Source organism: Varroa destructor, unplaced genomic scaffold (genome assembly GCF_002443255.2).
Source record: "Varroa destructor unplaced genomic scaffold, Vdes_3.0 BEIS01000005.1, whole genome shotgun sequence".
NCBI lineage: Eukaryota > Metazoa > Arthropoda > Arachnida > Mesostigmata > Varroidae > Varroa > Varroa destructor.
This window is the reverse complement of record NW_019211458.1, coordinates 35,553,129-35,567,398: the sequence shown is the minus strand read 5'-3', so window position 1 is coordinate 35,567,398 and position 14,270 is coordinate 35,553,129. Positions and strand designations below refer to the sequence as shown.

Below are 14,270 nucleotides of genomic sequence, written 5' to 3'. Positions count from 1 at the left end.
TCCTTATTACAACGACAAAGCTATTTTCACTAAAGGCAACCTTTCAAAGTTTAGGTCTGACACTATTTCTATTGTATTGTGGAATTCACGAAACGAAACGTGCCCACCTTCCGGTTTTAAAGCTAAACCGCTTTAGTCACTATCATTCATTATTATCCATATGCCGGATAGAAAACTGCTTTCCAGTCCTAAGTGAAAGACTTCAATAGCCCTCGTCGTGTAGATTTTTCCATTTTATTTAGTGAAGACGCCACTCTAAAGTGCTGTCGAAAATTCTAATTTGTGTTCATTATTAAGCGCCCGCGAGCAAAGGTCAACCAGTAGCTAACTTTTCTTTTGGATTAGCACTAGTGGTACTCGAGGAAATGTAGCTAGTCTCTGAAGCAGACAGAAGTCTTACTAGTAGGCAAGCGTCCCCACAGAGGTAAAAAGGTGAAAGGTGCGGTGCGATTTGCAAGCGAGAAATATAGCGAGATGAAGGAACAAGCGGCAATGGCCTGTCGAGGACTAAGGAATGTCTTATTGGGGATGCCTTAGTGATCGGGCAGAAAAGGAGGGAGAATGTGAACGCAGCTTAAGAAAACCTCTTTTGGCCTAGGCTAGTCTGACATCTGGATGGCGTGAACGTGCCGAATAAACACCATGGAGGGAGACGAAGAGGCGACGACCGAAACAGCGAAATGGAAAGGGATAAATGAAAACGAGGCAAAGGCAAAAACGAGTACACGATAGCTGTGATGCACGTGTGGGGAAGACGATTCCTAGGCCTCCTATATACATAGTTCCGTAGCCTCTGGCGGAGAAGGGCCACCTGTATACTTATGAGTAGTCTTTTTCAGACCTGTTATGACAGTCGATCGGCTCTAACTTTAGCTAGCAAGAGTCTGCCACTCTCTATGGTTGGAATCTATCATGTCGACTCTATTACGTTGCTATCAATACGCTACAGCTAAGGCAAAATGGCTCGTTTCGGTCGAAGGTCTTTGTTTATGAGCCTCCGACTAAGTCAGTTTTTGGTCCCGTGGTTATCACCCACTATTCTGCTCTCATCACCGCTGCTTTTCCTAAGCGGTATTATGAGCAGCCCTTAGCATCGTCGTGCCCACTATCAATGAAAACCATGAGATCGGATAATAAAAAAAGCAACGTTTGCTGCTACTATCCTTACAGTATATAAAAATACATATTAGTAAACAGTAGTTTATTTCGAACCATACCATAGCGTAATGTAGACGCAGATCATGTGCTCACGTATACTACTCCATCAATGCATCGTTATCCAGGCAAAGTTCAACCTCTCAAGGTATTCTCTGCTCGGTCCAGCTGTGCGACACCAATACTCTGTTAATTTTCCTTTTTTCAAGTATAATAATGATAATTTATATGCAGACATGCACATATCTCAAAAAAGGGATCAAGCTTACGAAATAAGCCGAAATTTATCCAGCGTACCACTATTTACCTATCGCATACGCAATACGCAGCGTCATTCGGAGCCGGCCGTGGACGCTTCGCGACAGGTACACGCAATACAGGCCTGCAGACTCATTGCTTTTCTGGGCTAAACTGGCCGAAAGGAATAGAGGTGGCTGCGAAGAGTCGTTCCCTGCGGCAGTGCTCGACTTCCATGACCCAGAGCGGGCGATTAAACGTAAGAACAACAACAAGGGAAGAATCATCACCATATTAAGAATTCCTTTCGCTTACAACGGACTCCAACGAGTTCGTGGTTGGAAAGGGAGCGGTAATCGAATATCGAGATAGTGGTGAAGGACGATTGTGAACGGAAGACAAACTGAAAAAGGAGATCCTATTGCCACTGATGAAGGACCTGCGTCGTGCTGACTGGGTGCACCGAGCCTGAGGTAGGACTGCTGCCGTCCTGGATGAAAGCTGTTAAAGAGCTCGAGAGCGGGGAACAGAGGGCAGGGAACGAAGTCTATTTAGCTTAGGACTAATCAGAGGGAGCAGGAGCAAACGGAGCTGGTCGTAAAAAGGGATTCTGTGGGGTTCCCATCGTAGGCGGATGAGTTCGATTGGTATGAGCGAGCGACTAACCGAGTTCATAACGGCTCGAATGGTGACTAACCCTTGAAGAGCGGCGCCCCGGCCGGTAGCTGAATGACCGAGAAAATCACTATTGAAATGCCCTAGGCATTGCTATATCGTATAGTACTATGCCAGAATACCTCGCTTTCCCAGTTTTGTTATTGCTTGCCTCAGACTGACTGAACGAAAACGAATTTGTAGGTTAAAAGTAGAATTCGCTGGAGGGGGGGGGGGGGGGTATCACCAAAACTAGATATATGCCCGAAAATGTCTCAAAAATATATGTACATAAAATTTAATTTGCTTTATTCTCTCAGTTCCTTTGTTCATCTGTACATCTACCAGAGTAAATCCAAATAATGCGCGTTTTTTTTGATGTGTGAATAAAGACGATATTTATAGTAATATTTACAAGAATCATATATTGTAAATAATGTTTAGGCCTGATCGCAGCTGGTGCGTTCTATACATAACTATTATACTTCTAAGAAGCAACAAACAGCCAAATATAACTACTATTTGTTTTTGTTGTTGCTGCTACTATTCATATGAAAGAAAACGTACCTTTAAAAAAATCTATTGCCTACAGACGCCCATCATTCATCCGTAAGGTTACCTGGCCAGGGAGCTAGAGCACAGAATTAATTAGATCGTTGAGGGAACTCAGGGTTACATCATCGCAGCACGCATATAGCGTGTACAAGATATCTGACGTGACAGGCAAACTGCTAGTTCAATGGCTAGTCATAGACGAGAAGCGCGCCGTCAGGCTCAGTCGTTAGAACTGCTGTTATTGAGAAGTGTGAACCACCAGGTGGCGTGCTCTCTCCTCTTATACCCTGCGCCTACGCCGCAACAAAAACGAATGTCAACCATGTAGCACCGTGACACTAACATGTACCGTTCCCTTACAACATTCCTCAATTTCTCTCTTTTACCGACATCTTCCCTCCGGAAAAGTATCCCCAACTTGACCAATCGCCTCTAAGCCACAATAAAGAGGCTGGCCCTACCGCTAACCTTTCGTTAGAGTTTTTTAGCCTTAATTCTGCTTTAGACTTGAACAACTTGTTTTTGGTTGCGATGTCGTGACTTCGGCGTTTACACCGCCCATGTATTGTTAGTGTGGGCGAGGTATTGAACTTAGTGCCTCGACTATGGACGAAGTTAAGAACGTAAGGCATACGACTATACATAGCAATCCTTTTAGAAGAAGCGAGTTAAGCACTGAACGATGCAACGTTTCTGTGTAGTATATCTAACGATCGATTCGGCTCGTTGACGGCTGGTTTGCTAAATAATAATGAGTTATTTATCTGCTCTATTGATGTGGATATTCCGTGTCGGTGTATACCGGCATACGTACGTGTTGCTCCTTCGATTGATCATTATAATCACATTCTTAGTATTCTGCAATTATCGTCAATTATGGAAATTAGGTAAAGGATGCGAGGGAAAACAGATAACAAGGAAAGGGCTAGCAGTCTTAGTAGATCATGCGGTTTTTTCTCACACTGACGAAGCACAAGAAGCTAGTGAGGTTGCGAAAATAAATAAGGAATATAGAATAATCGAACTGTAAGGAATAAAATAAGGCGTGCGTTCCTTCGCTATCCCAACTAGAGACGCAAGCCATCTTTTTAGAACGACGGCAAACTTGTCATGGCAAGCAACAGTGTGTGGCTGTAGAAATTTGTGCAAATATCAACTATTATCCAATTTTTCCGCGCCGAACGGACCCCACCAAAGAGTAAAGATTTCCTTTTTTGCCTAAAATCGGCGGTCATCGTTGTCGCCAGATTTCATAGGGCTTTTGAAAAATCCGAGGGAGACTTTTACGAGGCAGATCGGAGAATCCCCAAAAAAGTTTAGATTTAAAGGGCTCGAAAAGCCACTACGTGCACCGTATGTAACGTACTGAACGGACCCTTTAGCGAGTTTTTACCTATCAATATCGCCGGACGCACGTTTAGCACTGAAAGGTTTTTTTTGCGGGTTGAAGAATGAATGGTTGAAAATAACTAGTCAGCGGTTTACGTCCTCAACTAGAGCTATAATCGCCACGGATAGTAACAATATTGAATAGGCATAACTGCAAAGAATGAAACTTCTCACACACGGAAAAAAATTCGTTGAAATGTCTGTTTTTGTCCAATTAGTTGTTGAAAAAACACAAACAAACCTTTTGAATTTAGCCGCACCACTCGGTATAGATCGTCTAGTTCTAGATGGTGGCAACGCAGAGTCAGTTAGTTTTTACATGAATTAATTGTCATGTAACAATATATAACAACTGTAATAACGCATTTTTTTCATTGAGAACAAAATCTCGATTTAATAGGTCAACTAATGCATTTTAAGGCAGCGAAGAAATATATCAAGCTCTGATATTTATAATATGAATTCTGCCCTTTGGGCATGTGACAAATGGGCGACTCATTAGAATGGAACAATAAAAGAGAGATAAGGGAAAACGAAAAAAAAAATTTTAAGAAAATTCTGAACATTAACTTCAAGCGGAAATGTGAGGCTGCCTACCACGCAGAGAATGTGGCCAATGTTTCGTTCTTTTGCCATAGAGAACTATATCGCAGACGGAATCCTTCGATTATCAGTGTTAATTTGCGGAATCCATAGTTGACTCAATGAAATCGAACTGCGAGGTTTCATCGGAAATATCCTGTCACTTACTATTTCCTCCTTCATTCGTGAGTCGTCTTTGGAGAACAAAATAATAATATTTATGTAGACAACTCGATCTGGTCAGATCTGATGTTGTAGTTTTATTTGTTTCAGTTACTCTCCTCTACGCATTCATTGTCAATGGTCAGTATGGTTAAATCTAGGGTTGAATACGGTAGGGGCTTTTGCTTTCTATAAGCAAGCATAGTTATAGCGATTCATCTCATTCATACGGGGGGCACCCAGCGTCGCTACATAGAGGATTGTGAATTTGATGATTTTAACGGGCTCAATTTAAACAAAAAAAAAAAAAAAAAAACATAGATATGTTGTGAGATCGACTGTATCGATAATCTACTTGAACCAACCCAGTTACGCGGTTAATGTATGTTTACTTGCTATAATTTAGTACGCACTTTATACACATATTGGAATTACCGTCGTGGTCGCTAGATGGCTTAGCCATCTACGTAGTGGCCCACGTAGTGGCCAAATGCCCATGAGTCTCTAGATTTCTAACACGTTCTCGTCCTCCGATTGACGTTTACTACTACAACGGCTAATCGTTTGCGTAGAAAAAACAAATCCAGCTTTATTGTACGTATATCTATATATATACAAATGTGTCTAAATATAACTAAACAAATGGAGCAAAAGTAGGTAATCGATTTATAATTGGTTCGAGGCGGCCCTTTAACTATGTCAAGCTTCTTTGTAAGAATTGCGTTCACAATGCCAGTCAATACATTGGTCGGCCAGTACACTTTAGCGCTGGCCAACGCCTATGCTGGACTATCGACCGCTTTGCGCCCACCGTTCCAAACGCTACTGCTATTAATGGCTTCGTGGTGGAGCCTGGCCCTACAAAACAGGGTTGTGTCACGTCCGCTGTCCGGCCTTCAGTTCCGACCTCCTAAAATAAAATCAGTGTCGTATCTTGCATTCAGTGGCCAGTGGCCAACAGCCTCGATTACTATAGTGTAATGTACAATATAGCATCATGTCCTCTCCTTGCCGGCTCCGTCTGAAGCGCAGAGTAATATGGCGGTAAACGCCGCTTGAGGTTCGGTTCGCTAGTCGTGCTTCCACGTACACAAACACGTACAGCCGCCTTCTAATATCGGAATTTTTATATCTGTATGGTTGTACTAAACTGCTGAACTAATTTCACACACTGTGTTGCACTATATCGAGCCCTTACTGCTGCTCGGCTTTACCGTGAGACTGGAGGTTACCAGACACACACGGACACGATGATTAGAACTTAACACTTGTTACCCCGAAGGCTGCTTAGGAGATACAAGGGAAGCCTTTATGATAAATGCGCTGCTGTTGTTCTTGCCGGTGGTCCAGTGCCACGTAAGCGACGCAGCAATCTGAATTTTGTTTTGCTACATGTTAAACTACATGGCGTCATTAAACAATAATTATCCAAAATAGTAAATACCTGTTTGAATTATACAGTGGCATTCGGATACGTTATATGGTTTAATTATGTGCACAATAGCCAGTGTACATAGGTATCCCTTGGCATCTGCTGAGCTCATTTTATGTTACTTTGGTTATATTTTGGTTACACCATAAAGATTGACTTATCATTGTGGGAGGTATTATGGAAGTTTAAACTTAAACTTACCGCTGTGGCAGACAATCACAATCCTGCTATTTTTGAGGGTGAATATTTACTGAATCCTAGCTATTTCCTAACGAGGAATACCTGCGCAATCCAATGAATGCTGAAAAGAATTGAAACGCTATACAATAATAAGTATTGTTTAAGTAATTAGGTAGTAAAAAGCATTATGTGATTTTTATTCATCATAGAACATTTTCGATCACTAGGTGCTGGTACACACGATATGACAAAAATGTTCATATGGTGTTCCAAAGCTTCACCCTTCATCAGACTTATGAGCGAAACCTTTTAATTAAAGCCCTATTTACTTGTGCGACAATTAAAGATGGTAATATGCAGAAGTTAGCCAATCAGTAAAACTTCGATATATAGGTAGCGCTTCTACTCAACTACGACGTTAGATGATTTATTTTTACGAACCCCGAACTCTTACTAAGTTTAGTTAACTTCCTACAAAAATCTGAAAAATCTGTTAAAATTTCAGTTGCTTTAAACTTCCGACGGCATACAACTTATTTGACGAACGTTAACCAACTCACCACTAACGAAAAAAGTTGCGCATGCCTAATGCGTAATTCTCTTCCAGTACCAAGCAAATCTAAGCGTGGCATCCATCTTCCCTTTCTACGCCGTATTAAATGAGAACAAGCAAAAGCGCTAGAACTCACCTTTTGTATACATTGCTTATTGCGTAAGAATTGCTCGTTTCTGTAGTTATTATATATACATAAGCAAACGGTTATGTATTTGCTACAAGAAGTGGCGGTAGGAATGCTTCAAAAGCCAGCGCAACCTTCGAGCATAAGCTAACGGTAAGCAAGAATTTTTAAAACAAAGTTTCTTTATTTACTCACAGCTGATATGTAGTATAATGTGTGTTAAACAAAATGTGCACACATAATATAGTATTCCTTCTAAGGTCACGAAACTTTGTTCCGTACAGGTAGTTTTGGATGCTAACCTGTATCCATTTTTGGCTGTGTTTTTTACGGCAGCAGCTGGAGAAAAATGTTGGAAATAAGAGTTGAACAAGATCCGTTTTAGCCCTTGGACCTGACAGTAGAAATTTTTTGAGCTATGCTGGAACTTTTCAGTTTTCTGACTCTTTCAGCAAAGTGGCAACTTTCCACAAACTTCCATGAGGCACGTTTCTGCTGATTTTCTATATCTCTGAATAAGCCAAGATGATAGGGCTGAGTGTGTCATTCCACTGTGTTCCGCTGTCTCGTGTGCGTAGTTCATATCCGGCGGATGGCGGTGGCAGACAGCGACGCGAAGATCGAAATTTTTAGGATGTTTGCTTCCGTTATGTTCCTATCGCTTCTCTTGGTTCCTTTCCTCCGTCTCGGCCGCCTGCCCCCAAAGGTTCTAAACAGTGGCGGTGCACAATGGAGCAGCGGCTACAGCATTGTCGACAGAAGTTCATCATTCCACCCCCGCTGAAGACGCCGTTGTTGCCATCGTTGTCATAGACGTCAGCACTGCAGCAGCGGCAACGGCGTCAGCCGTGTTCTATCTAGAGTTTTCCTTGAACGTTCTTCGTCTTCGAAGTTACAACTCTCAAAATGTTCTCGGGTTGTGCTCAGGCTGATACGGCAGCTAGTGTCGCTGCACCTGCCGTTGCTTGTGGCCGTAGTCTTCGGTAGCTTTTGCTGCTGCAACTCTCCCAGCACTGTTCCGTTCGTCTCCGTTTCACGTGTTTCCCCGCAGCGCGCTCGCGGTGGAGCTAAAGAGTTGGCCTTGTGGATACGAATATACCTAGCTACAGCTGGTTGGTTGTCCGCATGCACTACTAGCTCTTTTAGCCCCTGCGGCCTGTCCTAGCCTCGGGCCTCTCGCCGTCCGTCAAAGTTCAAATAATCGTTCAGCAAGGCCAACCGACCGCAACGTTTCGACTACTATAGCCGAAATGGTGGAAAGCGGCACGAGAACAAAAGAATCAGACATCTAAAGCCACTGCAAGCCGTTGCTAGTCCACAACTGGTGTAATAATCCAGCTTCGCTAGTGACTACATCGTTTAAAGCCAACATAAACAGGCACAACAAAGGAAAAAAATCTGACCACCGCTGGAAAAGCTCTGACAGTTTTGTCCTATATGCGATAGTTGAACGAGCTATTGGTGACGGTCATAGGGGTAGGACGTGTCTATATTTGTGCTGTCAGTATAATATTTAATCAGGAAGCATAAACTCATACCAAAAGAACGCAAACGCACGTTATGGAAACTGAAAAAAAAGATAGCTACCCCGTAGCGTTTTGGGTTTGTCGTAGGATTCTGCTGTCTAATATAATATCTTTTCTCGGTACCGTACCATCAACTGCACGAGCGGTACAAGTTGATCTGAAACACAACGAGACAATTGAAAACAAATAACCAAAACTATATTTAGCGTTCAAGCGACCCGTTTACCAATGTTGGAATTAACGATACAATAACATTGATATGACTTTGAAAGAAAATGTAAGTTAAAACAAGTATGTGCGAGACGTTAAACTTCTACGTATGTTGGCGTCGCCTACAGCAAGTGCAAGCTAACTGCGGATCAAGAATAAAACATTCGTCCATTTTATACCGCCGCTGTATTGAACGAATTAAAGGCTCATTTAAGTAAGACGAACATAATGGTTATCCCTGGAAAAGTTCTTCGTTAACGGCAACGTTAATGCTTTGTTAAGATTTGACATAGGTATGTTAATGGCAACAAATCAAATGAGAAAAATTGATGAAGTTAACATTAATCTGAGTTTTTAAGTAGAATATATTGAAAGCACATCAGTATCATATACAGCGACATCGACATCGACGCGCTCAGCGCCGATTTTTTAAAGGCTAGTCTAATTTTATATCTACGCGATCGACAACAACAGAAAGTACCAACCTATACAACGACTACAAAGGAGCATTTATTGGCAAAAAAGAGAAAAAACCGTTGCCAATAACAGAAAATTTATCGCTGACACAAAAAAAAAAGAGACCGGTGCTGAAAATGGAGAACACTAAATGAATCGGAGGAATTGGTTGCTACGAGGCTCGAACACTGAACTGTGCGTTTGCAACAAAATAATTGGGATTTACCCCACAACCCGGGTTGAAATTTGGCTATTACGCAAACAGAGACGATAGTCGCGTATCTTGGGAGTAGAGAGAGACAGACTACCAATGGAATGAAAATATTAGGAATTGTAACTTACCGATTTAATAACAGCGGCATTAAGACGACTCTAGTTGATAGGCTTTGAGAATGTAGATAGACGATAAAGCAGTTTCTTAAGCGAGCTTTATCTGGAAATTGTAATACGTCTCCGATGTCATCGTCATAAACCTTAACTACCATATATACATACGTCAGATCCTTACAAGACAATGAAAAAACATAAAGACCATCGAAAAGAAAGGAGCCTTGAATTTAAATACGAGAATTTCGTAGGTGGATTCGCGTCCTAAAATTAATCAGTCAATAAAGAGGGAAATTAAATTTTGGTATGTGTGCTTTCTGTAGGGTACCCTGGCATGAATTTTACCACGGAACACTCGAATTATTGTACAAATCCGAGGAAGAATTCAACTAATGATGCAACACGGAATATATTAGTAATAATACTTTATTAATATAACTCTTTCTATGAAGTGGACGCTCAAGGAATACCGAAAATCCTTAACGCTACGCATAGCTATGTCTTGCTACTAAACTTGAAACCTTTTGGCGTAGATAGGCAACATATGATAGATACTTACAGAGATGCTCGGCGTAGAGGCAATCATCGTCCGCCGATGTCCCGCTATTGTCTCGCATAAAAGCGGCCTGTTCTGGCGGCAAAATAATTTCAACACGTTCACTCTAGGTGGTAACTTGTAACTATATAGATTTATACATATACGTCGACGCTTGGAAACGTACACTTGTTTTGAATTTTATCATTTTCTATTAATAATATTTGATCAAAGAGATTTATCGAAAATACCAAATGAGGTATTTGGTAGAGGCTGGTTGATGATGGATGTCGTTCTTTTCGCTCCGCTGGACCGCATATCCCCGAGTTCAAATTCTATCCACTGCTCCGTCCTATAAAGTCCGTAAACTGCTCCGTCCTACTAGTCAGTAAACTGTAGACCGTAGTAGTAATAATAATAGTAAGTCGGTCGTCGGGTGCCGTTCGGGTGTAAGACTTCATGGGTATAATGCCCAAAAATCGGCAAGTTCGTCTAATTGGGACGGCGTGACTACGACAAACCACTAACCTATTCCCGCTGCTGTTAATGATTGGCTATACCCTTAAATATGGTATGGAAGCATACTGCCAGCTGGTGCCGATACACGACTGTTTAAAAAGTAGCAGCAGCAGCAGTATCCACGTGATTCATAACAGAACGGGTCCTTCATAGTTAGTTGACCAAACTACGAAGAGCTCGACACAACTGGTGTCAACGTCTTATAGAATCCAAGCAAGTTCTTCGTTTAGATTCATTATCATTAAACCAAGCTATCATATTAGTATTTGAACTTACTTATGGCAACGGCTGACGTTCGCGTGGTGTTTCTAAAACTCTATAATAAGCAAGCTCATACTCACGGACTGACTACCCAATAATTAGAAGTTTTCACCATAGCCAAATTTACTTCTTTCATGTTATAGCAAAATGGGCCAAGATTAACTATATGGATGCGTTCGAATAGATAGTGTGGCATTCAATGATCTAACCAGGCACGGTATGGTGCCGTTGTGAACGTTGGTCACATGACCTATATAAAGCCAATAAGGTTTATTCAGCGGTAGTGTCATCAGGAAGTATGACAAAGGATTCTCCATGCCGCCAACGTGCTGAACTTTCTAGCATTCTGCTTAGCCACGATAGCTATGTATTAGGCCACTACATTATCCTTAAAGGTCGATCGACGAGAAGGCTTTGTTCCGAAAGTCGATTCCTTATAGTCCCTACACGAAGCTATGTTTTACCTTTGTCTCAGCTAGGGCTTAGTTCTGATCAGGACACCACCCAGATAATTGTCACCACCTGCATCGTTCACACATGAATCACCTTTAGTGAACTCGATATAGGGCTATTGTTGAATAGATATATAGAACAAACTATTTCAATTAGCTACCATTTATTACCATCTTTCCATAAGTAAGTTAAACAAAATAATGATATATGGGTGTTTAATAATGATATATGGATTTGAACCTAACCAGTAACAGTTACTGCAGCCAAACGAGCTGTAATACGTCGTGAGGTAATCGTTCCTACGGCGTTCCTACAAAAGACCTTTAATTTTTTTTATGAAGGACGTCCGTCTTAGATGTTAAAGCCAGAGTTATGTGTCCAGTTGTTCTGGGTACCGCTGAGCGGAACATTCGATAAATAACGCAACCCTCTTGTGTTTTACAATCTGTCCTAGGCAAATCGTTCACGCTATAGGGCTACGCAAATGCCAGATCGCCCCGTATAGTACTACATAACAGTTAAATATCCGTTTAGTCTATTACATAACGTTTATCGATTCGTTTTAATATTGTGCTCCACATAAGTTCCATCGAACAAAGCCACTCATCCCAAAACTGAATACATCATATGACGTAAGTTTAAGGCGTGAACTGTGAAAAAAAAATTGGACCATTGAGACTATCAAACGAAATCGACTTCCTTTGGGACGACATTTCTTTAAACAGCACAAAATCCTGACGAGAATAGCCCGCATTTGTAGACATGCATAGTGCCTCGGCTCCGCACTAGACATTACTGAATAAATTTGACACAACGACTGTCTCGCATTCGTTCAAAGTAAGCGACTTTAGAGTGCGGACATGTAACCGTTCTATTAGATCCGTATCGTCATGTTACAAGAAACAGCAGGCTTGAAAACGATTTAGATGATGAAGGAAAAACTTGAACCCTATCAAATGACCTGGGCTTCCACCTTCCGCTGGGCCGTGCTCTCTATCTTAAACTTAAGAGGGGTCCTAATTATATTCTACGTAGGGCACATCGGTTACAGAAACGTACGCATTGCTAAGCAGTCTTAAGCAACTGTCAACAAATAACATTCTCGTATGCGTCGGTGGTCTAGTTATTCGTACTCTTAAATACGACATATACGTGATAACGATTTGTCGACCTGACATCATTGTTCCGTTAATAAAGTTGAGAATATACAGGTGCACCCATAGACTAATGAATGCGTGCGGGAGGGAGTCATAAGTGACCTTTTTGCGCTGCCAGTGCCTCACAGTCTATAAACAATAGCTTGCAGACAAAGGCACATCTGAATCCCTTTTCAGGTCGTAACGACAGCTTATCCGATAGGACAAGGGAACTACTGTGCAGGAGACCAGCTGCAGCTGTAATGATTAGTAACTATGTGATTTTATAGTAGCTAATCCACCGAAAAAAGGGTGTGATTGTAAAATATTTTGAGGCAACAACCAAGCACGGTAACATTAGGCAGGGATATGTTATTGGAAAATAAGGTCTATTAGTTAAGTAGAAACTTTAACTCAACAACAATAGAATCGAAATAGTACTGGAATAGGCGGTAACCTGTAGACCCGGTAAGTTTAGTTTTACATGAAAGAAAAAATATTCCACATGCTCTGCAGTGTACACGAGCAATATTTCGGTTTTATTATATTACATCCATTGCTATAGACGGCGACTACACGTGGCTCAGATATGCGTTTTTTTTTTAAATTTATTTGTGCATATTTTAAACATCTCTCTTTCGGTGGTGCGTCTTGTTAAGTCTACCTCAGTTTCTTCCCCACCGTGTACAGTCAGTCTGTTTCCTCTCGATGACCACATCCTAGGGGTGGAACGTAATTTGGCACACCCTCAGCTTTTGCTCTTGATCGGAACGTTTACGAAACCTTAATAGCGCATTTGTCTTTACCCCATTTGGGTGGCAGATTCAGCCCAAGTTCTTACTATCCTTGGGGTGTCATCCTTAGGAATCATTGTCCTGTTGCCGCTTCCGCCACGTACCTTCACGCTAGCCTAGAACTTTCCTAAGCGGCTCGCTCACGCTCCAGTAAAAAAGAGTTTTTAGAATTTTTAACGCCGTTAACTACAATAAACTTCATCAGTGTTTAATTTATGAGATCTGGAATCACCTTTTTCCGATTGCTGTTGATATTTTTCCTTAGAAACTATAGAGTCTCTTTCACTCAAATATTTGCCCAAAAAAGCTTCGAAAGGTCTGTGGTAAATCCTTTGTGCGGCACTATGCGTTTGCCTTTTAAACGTGCAGCTAAGAAGCATTTTATTTTTAAGGTCCTCCCCTCAGAAAACCATTTACTATTGTTAAAGAGTTGTAAAAACAAAGCTGGAAGAGGTCGGCGTGAAGCACTACCACTTCTCTCGTTTCTTACCGTTGCGTCGGCGGCTCACATCGACGGGACATATTCACATGAATAGTGCTGCTTCATTTTCCTTCTCCTGAGTTTCTCTGCGCCTAAATCTTGTTGATCCTGGCGTAGGCCCTTATCAGTGTAACTATTTTCATGTTGATGGCCCCGTTTCACCTGCGTCGTCGCTACTCTTAGTTGTTGAAATTTGCGGGAGCTGTAAAGCCAATTATAAAGAAGTAACTGCAGACCGATGAAGTTTAATCTCGGGGCACTTTATTCAAGTTTCATCTTCAATATCTCCTTCTTCACTTGTATTTTACTATGCATATAAAAAGAACTGCTCTGTTTCTATTTATAAATGCAAAGCCTCAAAAGATTATCTCAGCACCTATCGACTCAATCTGAAAAAAATATCTGAATTTTCTATAGCCATTTAGCTTCAGCCCTACCTTAAATCTCCTTTCTCCCTTCCAGCTGGGCTTTCCGAGGGGCTTCCCATTGAGAAAGCAATATGGCTGTAGTAACCATGAGCAAGAGGATTCCGTCAATTTAAATCTC

The 14,270-nt window shown here is 41.5% G+C and overlaps 2 protein-coding genes and 1 long non-coding RNA gene across 6 annotated transcripts in view; 1 reads left to right on the top strand and 2 right to left on the bottom strand.

The window, feature by feature from the left end:
* LOC111250596 (uncharacterized) overlaps positions 1 to 14,270 on the top strand; it is a 250,814-nt gene that overhangs the window by 185,238 nt on the left and 51,306 nt on the right. The window lies entirely within an intron of this gene.
* On the bottom strand, positions 5,111 to 11,422 carry LOC147755614 (uncharacterized). Of its 3 annotated transcripts, XR_015328823.1 has the most exons (5): positions 10,105 to 11,422; positions 9,561 to 9,651; positions 7,222 to 8,709; positions 6,368 to 6,467; positions 5,117 to 5,644 (listed from the first exon to the last, which is right to left on the bottom strand). It is a non-coding gene; the product is annotated as an uncharacterized LOC147755614 (long non-coding RNA). The 3 variants fall into 3 exon arrangements; XR_015328821.1 differs by having other exon boundaries at positions 5,111 to 6,467; XR_015328822.1 differs by lacking the exons at positions 5,117 to 5,644; positions 6,368 to 6,467 and having other exon boundaries at positions 7,191 to 8,709.
* The window catches only part of LOC111250597 (uncharacterized), a 42,217-nt gene continuing 40,842 nt past the window's right edge, over positions 12,896 to 14,270 (bottom strand). Inside the window, exon 2 of the transcript XR_015328818.1 lies at positions 12,896 to 13,926. The gene's annotated coding sequence lies outside the window, so the exon portion shown is untranslated. The remainder of the gene's footprint in view (positions 13,927 to 14,270) is intronic.